Genomic DNA, 9,672 nt, shown 5'->3' with positions numbered 1-9,672 from the left:
AATGAGAGCGCCTGGAGAATGGGACTGGTGCTGGGGGCTGCAGGGCCTGGGTTTACCTCTACATCACCAGAGGAACAGAGGAGTAGTAGGATAAGGGTACGGCTAAAGGCTATAAGAACTGTTCGTCTAGTGCGTTTGGAACAGAGCGTAAAAGGAGCATGTTTTTGGCGACGGAATAATAGATTCAAGGCATAATGTACAGACAAGGGTATGGTAGAATGTGAGTACAGTGGAGGTAAACCTAGGCATTGAGTGACGATGAGAGAGGTTTTGTCTCTAGAGGCACCATTTAAGCCAGGTGAGTTCACCGCATGTGTGGGGGGTGGAACAAAAGGGCTAGCTAAGGCATATTGAGCAGGGCTGGAGGCTCTACTGTGAAATAAGACAATAATCACTAACCAAAACAGCAATAGACAAGGTATATTGACATTAGGGAGAGGCATGTGTAGCCGAGTGATCATAGGGTCCAGTGAGTAGCTAGGCGAGCTGGAGACACGGCGATTCAGATGGCTAGCGGGCCGGGGCTAGCAGAATAGCAGATGGGCCTCCGGGGAGTATCAAGCACCTACACACACACACAACTATATATAGTGTACATTCTCGTGAGATTTTACCTATCATGTGTTTTTATTTGTTATATTTCTGACCTAGTTTTGTGTGTGTGTGTGTGTGTGTGTGTGTGTGTGTGTGTGTGTGTGTGTGTGTGTGTGTGTGTGTGTGTGTGTGTGTGTGTGTGTGTGTGTGTGTGTGTGTGTGTGTGTGTGTGTGTGTGTGTGTGTGTGTGTGTGTGTGTGTGTGTGTGTGTGTGTGTGTGTGTGTGTGTGTGTGTGTGTGCATAAAAAAGAACAATCACAAATAGAGTTGATAAGAATATATTGTATATATTGTAAATACAGTCCACTTATTAAGTACAATACATACAGCTGTTTTCATTAAGAGTGTAAAAGTAACCAAGCACATATATGGCCCTGAAGCCTTGTCTGTAGGCTGTAGGAGAACTTAACAGGTGGAATGAATACAGTCTCCAAAGCAGTGGACCTCTGAGCTCTGAGCGGTGGTGTTTCACCAGAGGTTGAACTCCAACTTGCTGCCGAAGAGAGAAAGACCCACATTTCCATCCTTGACAGAGACGCCTGTACCCAGAACTTGTACAGTGACCCCATCCTTGCCTACTTCAAAGCCTGTATCAACTGCCACTGGCCACTTCACCGGACCAACGGATGCAGAGGCACCTTTGACCTTGAGCATTACCTTTGCTCCATCGGTTGTTGCCTGAAAAGCACCACTGGCGCTGGGCAAGCTGCCCTCCACCTTCAACACGCCCATGTCTATTTCAGCCTTCCCTAATGCGTAGTCAATGTGCCCACTATATCCTTTTTCCATCGATCCCCCAATACCAGCTTTGATGTTGGGCAACTCAGCCTTTGCCCTTAACACGCTGCGCTCATATTCACCCTTATGCAACCCTGCTTCCCCGCGCCACTTTGTCTCTCCACCGTTGAGGTCTGTTTGTGCACTGTTGAACAGCGTATCAACAGATGAGTTTAGAGGTCGGTCCATGTTCTCATTCATCTCTTTGAATCCCCAGGGCCCAGTTACTCGTTCAAAGCAATCTTCAACGGCAGATAAAGCTTTAATGGCTGCGTTTTACCATGTTGTTAGTACAAGATGGAGAAAGAGGAGTGGGGGGATTAATAGAGTAATATTATGGAATCAAGGATTGACAGTCTATGAGATCAACATTGTTTGTTTATAAATACTCAGCAAAACATAAGCAAATAACAACAACTTTATATTTGGGTGAAGGTTACAATGGGTAAGGCTAAGCTCATGAGGCAACATGTTATATTCTTCAAGAGTCAGTGGGTATAGATCATTAATTGAACAACAGGAAGTCTTTAAATTATGCTATAATTTGAAGGTTAATTTTTCCTCATGTGTGGTTCATGTAGCCTACAGTATGTACCTTCTTTGTCCGACATCTCTCAGGTAACAGGGCTGCCTGTCGGGAGAGAGGAGTCATTATTAACTGCCCAACAGAGTAGAACAGCACAGACAGAGCACTAGAAGGTCTCTGAGAAAAAAGCCAATGTAAAAAAGTAACGAAGTAAAACGTTTGCTGATGTGATACAGTTTACAATAATTAACCAAAGCAAACCAGAAATGTATCTATGAACTTTTTCTAATTTTACATGATGACAATCAGTCCATTTTCAGTGATGGAGTAAAAGTAAAAATGCCTTAATAGAAAATGACTCAAGTAAAAGTGAAAGTCACCCAGTAAAATACTACTTGAGTAAAAGTCTAAACGTATCTGGTTTTAAATGTACTTATGTTCAGTGGTGGGAAAAGTACTCAATTGACATACTTGAGTAAAAGTGAAAAGTAAAAGTAAATGGTATGCAGCAAATTCCTCATATTACCCAAACTAGACAGCACAATTTTGTTGTTAAAAATTATTTTTTCTTTACAGACAGACAGGGACACACTCTATTTCAAGAAAATGTCAACTTAATTTCATGTCGGCCCTTCCCTTTTTAGGGTGGCAGGTAAGTGGTTAGAGCGTTGGGCCAGTAACCGAAAGGTAGCTACAGATGTAGAATCTTAATTGAAATCTAGATGAGCTTCGTGACTTACATGAATTCACTGAAAACTCGAAATTACCACACGGTTATATAAACAGAATTGCACTTTTTATGCAGGCTAATTTTGGCCAGCTAATAGCCTAACTATCGATTGAGCAACATTATGGACTAAATGTTAAAATTCTGTTGCCTCAGGATTACTTTTCTGCAACAATACTGGTCAAATTAAGATTCTATACAGTGAGGGAAAAAAGTATTTGATCCCCTGCTGATTTTGTACGTTTGCCCACTGACAAAGAAATGATCAGTCTATAATTTTTATGGTAGGTTTATTTGAACAGTGAGAGACAGAATATCAACAAAAAAATCCAGAAAAACGCATGTCAAAAATGTTATGAATTGATTTGCATTTTAATGAGGGAAATAAGTATTTGACCCCTCTGCAAAACATGACTTAGTACTTGGTGGCAAAACCCTTGTTGGCAATCAGAGGTCAGACGTTTCTTGTAGTTGGCCACCAGGTTTGCACACATCTCAGGAGGGATTTTGTCCCACTCCTCTTTGCAGATCTTCTTTAAGTCATTAAGGTTTTGAGGCTGACGTTTGGCAACTCGAACCTTCAGCTCCCTCCACAGATTTTCTATGGGATTAAGGTCTGGATACTGGCTAGGCCACTCCAGGACCTTAATGTGCTTCTTCTTGAGCCACTCCTTTGTTGCCTTGGCCGTGTGTTTTGGGTCATTGTCATGCTGGAATACCCATCCACGACCCATTTCAATACCCTGGCTGAGGGAGATTGACAGGTCTTTTGTGTTTCTTCCATTTGCGAATAATCACAGAAACTGTTGTCACCTTCTCACCAAGCTGCTTGGCGATGGTCTTGTAGCCCATTCCAGCCTTGTGTAGGTCTACAATCTTGTCCCTGACATCCTTGGAGAGCTCTTTGGTCTTGGCCATGGTGGAGAGTTTGGAATCTGATTGATTGATTGCTTCTGTGGACAGGTATCTTTTATACAGGTAAGAAACTGAGATTAGGAGCACTCCCTTTAAGAGTGTGCTCCTAATCTCCGTTTGTTACCTGTATGAAAGACACCTGGGAGCCAGAAATCTTTTTGATTGAGAAGGGGTCAAATACTTATTTCCCTCATTAAAATGCAAATCAATTTATAACGTTTTTGACATGCATTTTTCTGGATATTTTTGTTGTTATTCTGTCTCTCACTGTTCAAATAAACCTACCATTAAAATTATAGACTGATAATATCTTTGTCAGTGGGCAAACGTACAAAATCAGCAGGGGATCAAATACTTTTTTCCCTCACTGTATCTGTAGTTGAAATCCCTGAGCCAACAAAGTGAAAAATCTGCCCCTAGGCAAGGCACTTAACCCAAATTGTTCCAGTGATGAGTGTAACGTTCCAGTGGCAGTGTAACGATCGTTGTTGGAAGGATGGTCGGACCAAGATGCAGCGTGGGGTAGGTTAATCATTTTTTATTTTTGATAACCGGCACAAAACAAGAAAGAGATACAAACGAAACGTACAGCCTTGTAGGGCTAAAAAGCAACAACACAAAATCAAGATCCCACACACAACAGGTGGAAAAGGCTGCCTAAATATGATCCCCAATCAGAGACAACGATAGACAGCTGCCTCTGATTGGGAACCATACCAGGCCAACACAGAAAATAAAAACTAGACTACCCACCCTAGTCACACCCTGACCGAACCAAAATAGAGAAATAAAAGGTTCTCTAAGGTCAGGGCGTGACAGTACCCCGCCCCAAAGGTGCGGACTCCGGCAGCAAAACCTGACTCTATGGGGGAGGGTCCGGGTGGGCATCTAGCTTTGGTGGCGCCTCTGGTGCGGGGATCGTTCTTGAAGTGCCGGGCCGTGGATCGTCGTCGGAGGCTCCGGACCGTGGATCGTCGCCGAAGGAACCGGACCGTGGATCGTCGCCGGGGGAACCGGACCGTGGATTGTTGCCGGGGACTCCGGACAGTAGATCGTCGCCGGAGGAACCGGACCGTAGATCGTCGCCGGGGACTCCGGACTGGGAACCCTCGCCGAAGGCTCCGGACTGGGAACCCCCACTGGAGGCTCCGGACCTTGGATCGTCTCTGGAGGCTCTGGGCCATGGATCGTCACTAGAGGCTCCGGGCCATGGATCATCACTGGAGGCTCCGGGCCATGGATCATCACTAGAGGCTTCGGGCCATGGATCATCACTGGAGGCTCCGGGCCATGGATCATCACTGGAGGCTTCGGGCCATGGATCATCACTGGAGGCTTCGGGCCATGGATCATCACTGGAGGCTTCGGGCCATGGATCATCACTGGAGGCTTCGGGCCATGGATCATCACTGGAGGCTTCGGGCCATGGATCATCACAGGAGGCTCAGGACTGCGAACCGTTGCTGGAGGTTCCGGACTGTGAACCATCGCTGGAGGTTCCGGGCTGCTGACCGTCGCCAGACGCTCTGGACTGGGAACCGTCACTGGAGAACTGGTGCGTGGAGCTGGCACAGGATGTATTGGGCCGTGGAGGCGCAGTGGAGGTCTGGAGCGTAGAGCTGGCACAACGCGTCCTGGACAAATGACCACCTTCGCACAGCAAGTGCGGGGAGCTGGCACAGGACACACTGGGCTGTGAAGGCGCACTGGAGACACAGTGCATAGAGCCGGCACAGGATGTACTGGACCGTGGAGGCGCACTGGAGGTCTGGAGCGTAGAGTTGGTACAACGCGTCATGGACAAATGACCACCTTCGCAAGGCAAGTGCGGGGAGCTGGCAAAGGACGCACTGGGCTGTGAAGGCGCACTGGGGACACAGTGCGTAGAGCCGGCGCAGGATGTACTGGACCCTGGAGGCGTACTGGAGACCAGGAGCGCTGAGCCGGCACAACCTGTCCTGGACAGATACCCACTTTAGCACGACAAGTGCGGGGATCTGGCACAGAACGCACCGGGCTGTGGAGGCGCACTGGAGACACGGTGCGTTAAACCGGAAAACATGGCACCTGAACGGTGACCAACTCCCCACAGTGAGTACAGGGAGTTGGTTCTGGTTCCCACCTTGGCTCCGCCAACCACCCCGTGTGCCCCCCCAAAAAAACATTTTTTGAGGCTGCCTGTCGGGCTTCCGTCGTGGCCGCGAACCCCGGTGTTCCTAATGTTATGCACACTCAGTGTATAAGCACCCACCCAAGTTTTTGATTTCATTTTCTTTATCCCTGGTGTGTGATTGCACTTATCGGCGAATAGTTAAATATGTAATAATACTATTAATCAGCATAGACTGCTGGAATGTATACTACCGGTATATAAGAATATACTTGAGATCACGATCATCGGCCGAATTAATATGCCCCTGATCACACGCAAACACAGTTCACTTTCATAGCAGCCATATACAAACAACATGATTCCTTTGATCATTGTATAATTCCTTCTTGCAGCTACGCACTCTCCTCCTCTCAACTTTTCCCTTCACTTGTAGACTTCAGTGCACAACACATCAACTGTCTGTGACCAAGCGAAAAAACCTTTCCAAGCCAAACCGTCATATCATAACCGCTAACCACTACACACAGCCTCCATCGTTATCACCATATTAGCTAACATCATAATCAACTTAGCTACTAGAACTTACATGTTAGTAAACCCGCTACAATCATTCAGTACAGTGTAGAGTCAGCAAGCAGTTTAGCAGTTACACCTGCGGGCCCTGGTAGCTATAAATGAATAAAACCAAAAGCTTACCTTGACTTGGAGGAGATCCAGTGTTGGATAGTCATAGCCAGCTAGCTAACATAGCATCTCTCTCTGTTTGAGCCGGGTGTTTGAGTAGGCTAAACTAGTTTGCTGCATTTGCTAGCTAAGTAAGAGAAAGTGAAAAAAAATACAATGAAATATAGCTACCGCTCTCTCTCTCTCTCTCGCTTCTCCTTCATTTTTTAAATAAATTAATTTGTTCAAACTGTTCATCTATTGTCTTTGTCTCTCTTTGAGTCAACTACTCACCACACTATGCACTGCAATGCTAGCTTATGCTTTCAGTACCAGATTATTCCTTGATCCTTTGATTGGGTGGACAACATGTCAGCTCATGCTGCAAGAGCTCTGATAGGTTGGAGAACCTAAATTGTCAGAATTACTGTGTAAGTCTATGGAAGGGGGTGAGAACCACAATCCTCCTAGGTTTTGTATTGAAGTCAATGTACCCAGAGGAGGACGGAAACTAGGTGTCCTCCAGCTACACCATGGTGCTACCCTACAGATTGCTGTTAAGGCTACTATAGACCTTCAATGCAAAATTGTGTATTTTGGTGACATGTAAATATATTTAAAAATAAAAGCATATTATATATTAAAAAATATATTAAAAAATAAGCATTTACATTTTTATGAAATTCACTGAGGAAAATGGTCCTCCCCTTCCTCCTCTGAGGAGCCTCCACTGCCGTAGAGCAGACACATGGATGCAATAAAAACCCTCGTCATACATCATATTTACAGAGTCATACAGATTTTTGTTCACAACCCCAAGCTCACAAATACATGTCCACATACTGTAGTCTAAGTGTAGGGACACTAAAAGTTTGTTCTGAGTAGTTAAGTTTGATAAGTACCTTTCAGGTCAGTCTACTAGGTGTTCTCAGGAATGGAATTTTGAAGTCAATGTCATGTCTTACAGATTTTGCTGTTCGAACGTATATAGTTGCACTTTTCTGTCATACGTGACCCATAAAGTTAAACTGACCAATGAGAGTATCTGGAACTGTTTTTTTAGAGGAGCGCAGGAGAATAATTAACTCAGTACGAAACTTTGAACTCACTGTTATAATAACACAGTAAAACCCAGCAGCGATTTATGAGAAGAGGAAAGTGAAAGCAATCAGTTGATATATCAGTATAGGTCGTTATCAATTTAATGTCACAATAAGATGCAGAGCGTTTTTGCCTGCTGGGGGGGGGGGGAGACCCCCGGCTCTGCTAAAACCATTGACAACTGGGGGTTGTTAAATAAGGGATTCAAGGGATTGTTAAATAAATGTCAACTATTTGGTGGTAATATCATCACAACTTGAAGAGCATATTTAGAACTGGAGTACACAATTCTGATTATTCCGCATTTAGCGCTATCATCAGAGTTACCATTGTCAAAAAAGTCTTATAGGATTAGTGATTTTTCCAATAGAATCCTACAGAATTCTCACAATCCTATAGGATTTTGTGTCAACTCTATCAGAATTCTAATTCTATTGGAATCCTATTGGACGACTGTTTTCTTATTGGAAACTAAAAAGTAATCATGTTGTATCCTATAGGATTCTTGCAGTCTTATAGGATTTTGTGTCACCTGTATCAGAATCCTATAGGAATCCCATTGGACTACTTTTGTTCTGATAGGAAATCAAATGTAATCTTAATGGACTCCTAAAAGATTTTTTAGCACCTCTGTCATAATCCTATTGGAATCCTATTGGACTACTTTTTCCCCTATTGGAAATCAAAAGGAATCAGAGTCTTGTAGCATAGTCACCTCAATCAGAATCCTATTAAACCTTTTTTTCTTAACCTTTTACTGCAGTGGGCGAAATCAGGGTCACACAGAGTGATTATTGGTAGTCTTAAACTCATGTTTTAAAGTTAATCTAACATTTATTGAATAAATAGTTTTACTTGATTCTATGATGTTTTACGTCTTTACTTATCATAATAAAGTAGTAGTGAGACATTGATATTTGAATAAAAAAACAGTTTATATATTTGTGTTGTGCTGATCTAGAATTCTAACTTTTTTGCAAGTTATGAATACTACCTCTGTTTTTATAGGATTATGGGTAATCAAATGTTTTGGTTTTATGATAGTGTTACACAATGTTGCATGCATGTTTGAAGAAAAAAGTATATTCCTAAAATAGTATTGAGCAGTTTGTTGTGCTATGACATATCAAAGCCATCAGGCAAATTGATGTTCAATAATTAGACAAGCCATTCCCACCATCAACAAGGTCATGTGTACCAGTCAATGATAGAGGGTATGAAGCTTCCTGTAATGCTTACAGCTCTACCTCCACTTACTGCTAGAGGAATGAGCACTGTGCTCAAAAATGCCTGTTACTACTTACACTTGAAAATAATTAGCAATGAAGTTTAATAATTTAAATAGAACATTTTTATGTTCAATACAACAAATATTCATGTTCAAGTAACTTCAATCATTACAGTTCAGAATACATGCAATTTAGTGTCAAAAAGTTAATAAAGCACAAAACAGTTAAATATTTGCAACTTAGAAAGACAACCATATGGGCAGTGATGTCACTTTATTAAGTGAAAATAATTCTACAACAAAACAGAGTGAGTGATTGAGTGAGTATACGTGCGTGTGATAATTACCTAGACCACATCACACTGCTTCAGGTCTACAAGCCTCCGGAAGTTCCAGTGTGCCACTACAGGCCTGGAACAGCTTGGTGGAAACACTGTCACCTGTCACCCAACGAGCCTGGTTGGCAGATCTGAAAGATAGGCATAATATTATTTTAATGACAAAGCCTTGACTACACACTAACCTAAATTAAGTATGTGTGTGTGTGTGTGTGTGTGTGTGTGTGTGTGTGTGTGTGTGTGTGTGTGTGTGTGTGTGTGTGTGTGTGTGTGTGTGTGTGTGTGTGTGTGTGTGTGTGTGTGTGTGTGTGTGTGTGTGTGTGTGTGTGTGTGTGTGTGTGTGTGTGTGTCGGGCAACCACGCAGCAGACTTCATTTTCCCAACTGCTCAATGTACTTGCCCTTGCAATCTGCGGTGTTTGTGTGTTCTGTGTTATTGTGACTCAGGAGAATTTCAACCTGACCACATCCTTGTAGTAGGACATTCAGTGATTAGCTATGGAAGAAAATACTATCAACAGTGAACAGTAAAAAGGCTATCAAACATTCAGATCTGGATTGACAAGTAGGTTAAATCATGTGAAGTTACATAACCTCTAGTCTACACTCAAGTTGAATAAAGGATGCAGAATCTGAGCCCTAGGACCATGCCTCAGGACTACCTGGCCTGACGACTCCTGGCTATCCCTGT

At 43.4% G+C, this 9,672-nt stretch overlaps 1 long non-coding RNA gene across 1 annotated transcript; it reads right to left on the bottom strand.

Moving 5' to 3' along the window:
- Window positions 1-856: 856 nt before the first annotated feature.
- Window positions 857-7,330, bottom strand: LOC139536296 (uncharacterized). Its single transcript, XR_011667286.1, has 3 exons — window positions 7,218-7,330; window positions 1,967-2,002; window positions 857-1,640 (listed from the first exon to the last, which is right to left on the bottom strand). It is a non-coding gene; the product is annotated as an uncharacterized lncRNA (long non-coding RNA).
- Between the last annotated feature and the right edge of the window lie 2,342 nt (window positions 7,331-9,672).

The sequence above is a fragment of the Salvelinus alpinus genome, chromosome 12, assembly GCF_045679555.1.
Source record: "Salvelinus alpinus chromosome 12, SLU_Salpinus.1, whole genome shotgun sequence".
Lineage (NCBI taxonomy): Eukaryota > Metazoa > Chordata > Actinopteri > Salmoniformes > Salmonidae > Salvelinus > Salvelinus alpinus.
The sequence above is the reverse complement of the archived record's forward strand: the minus strand, read 5'-3'. Positions and strand labels throughout refer to the sequence as shown.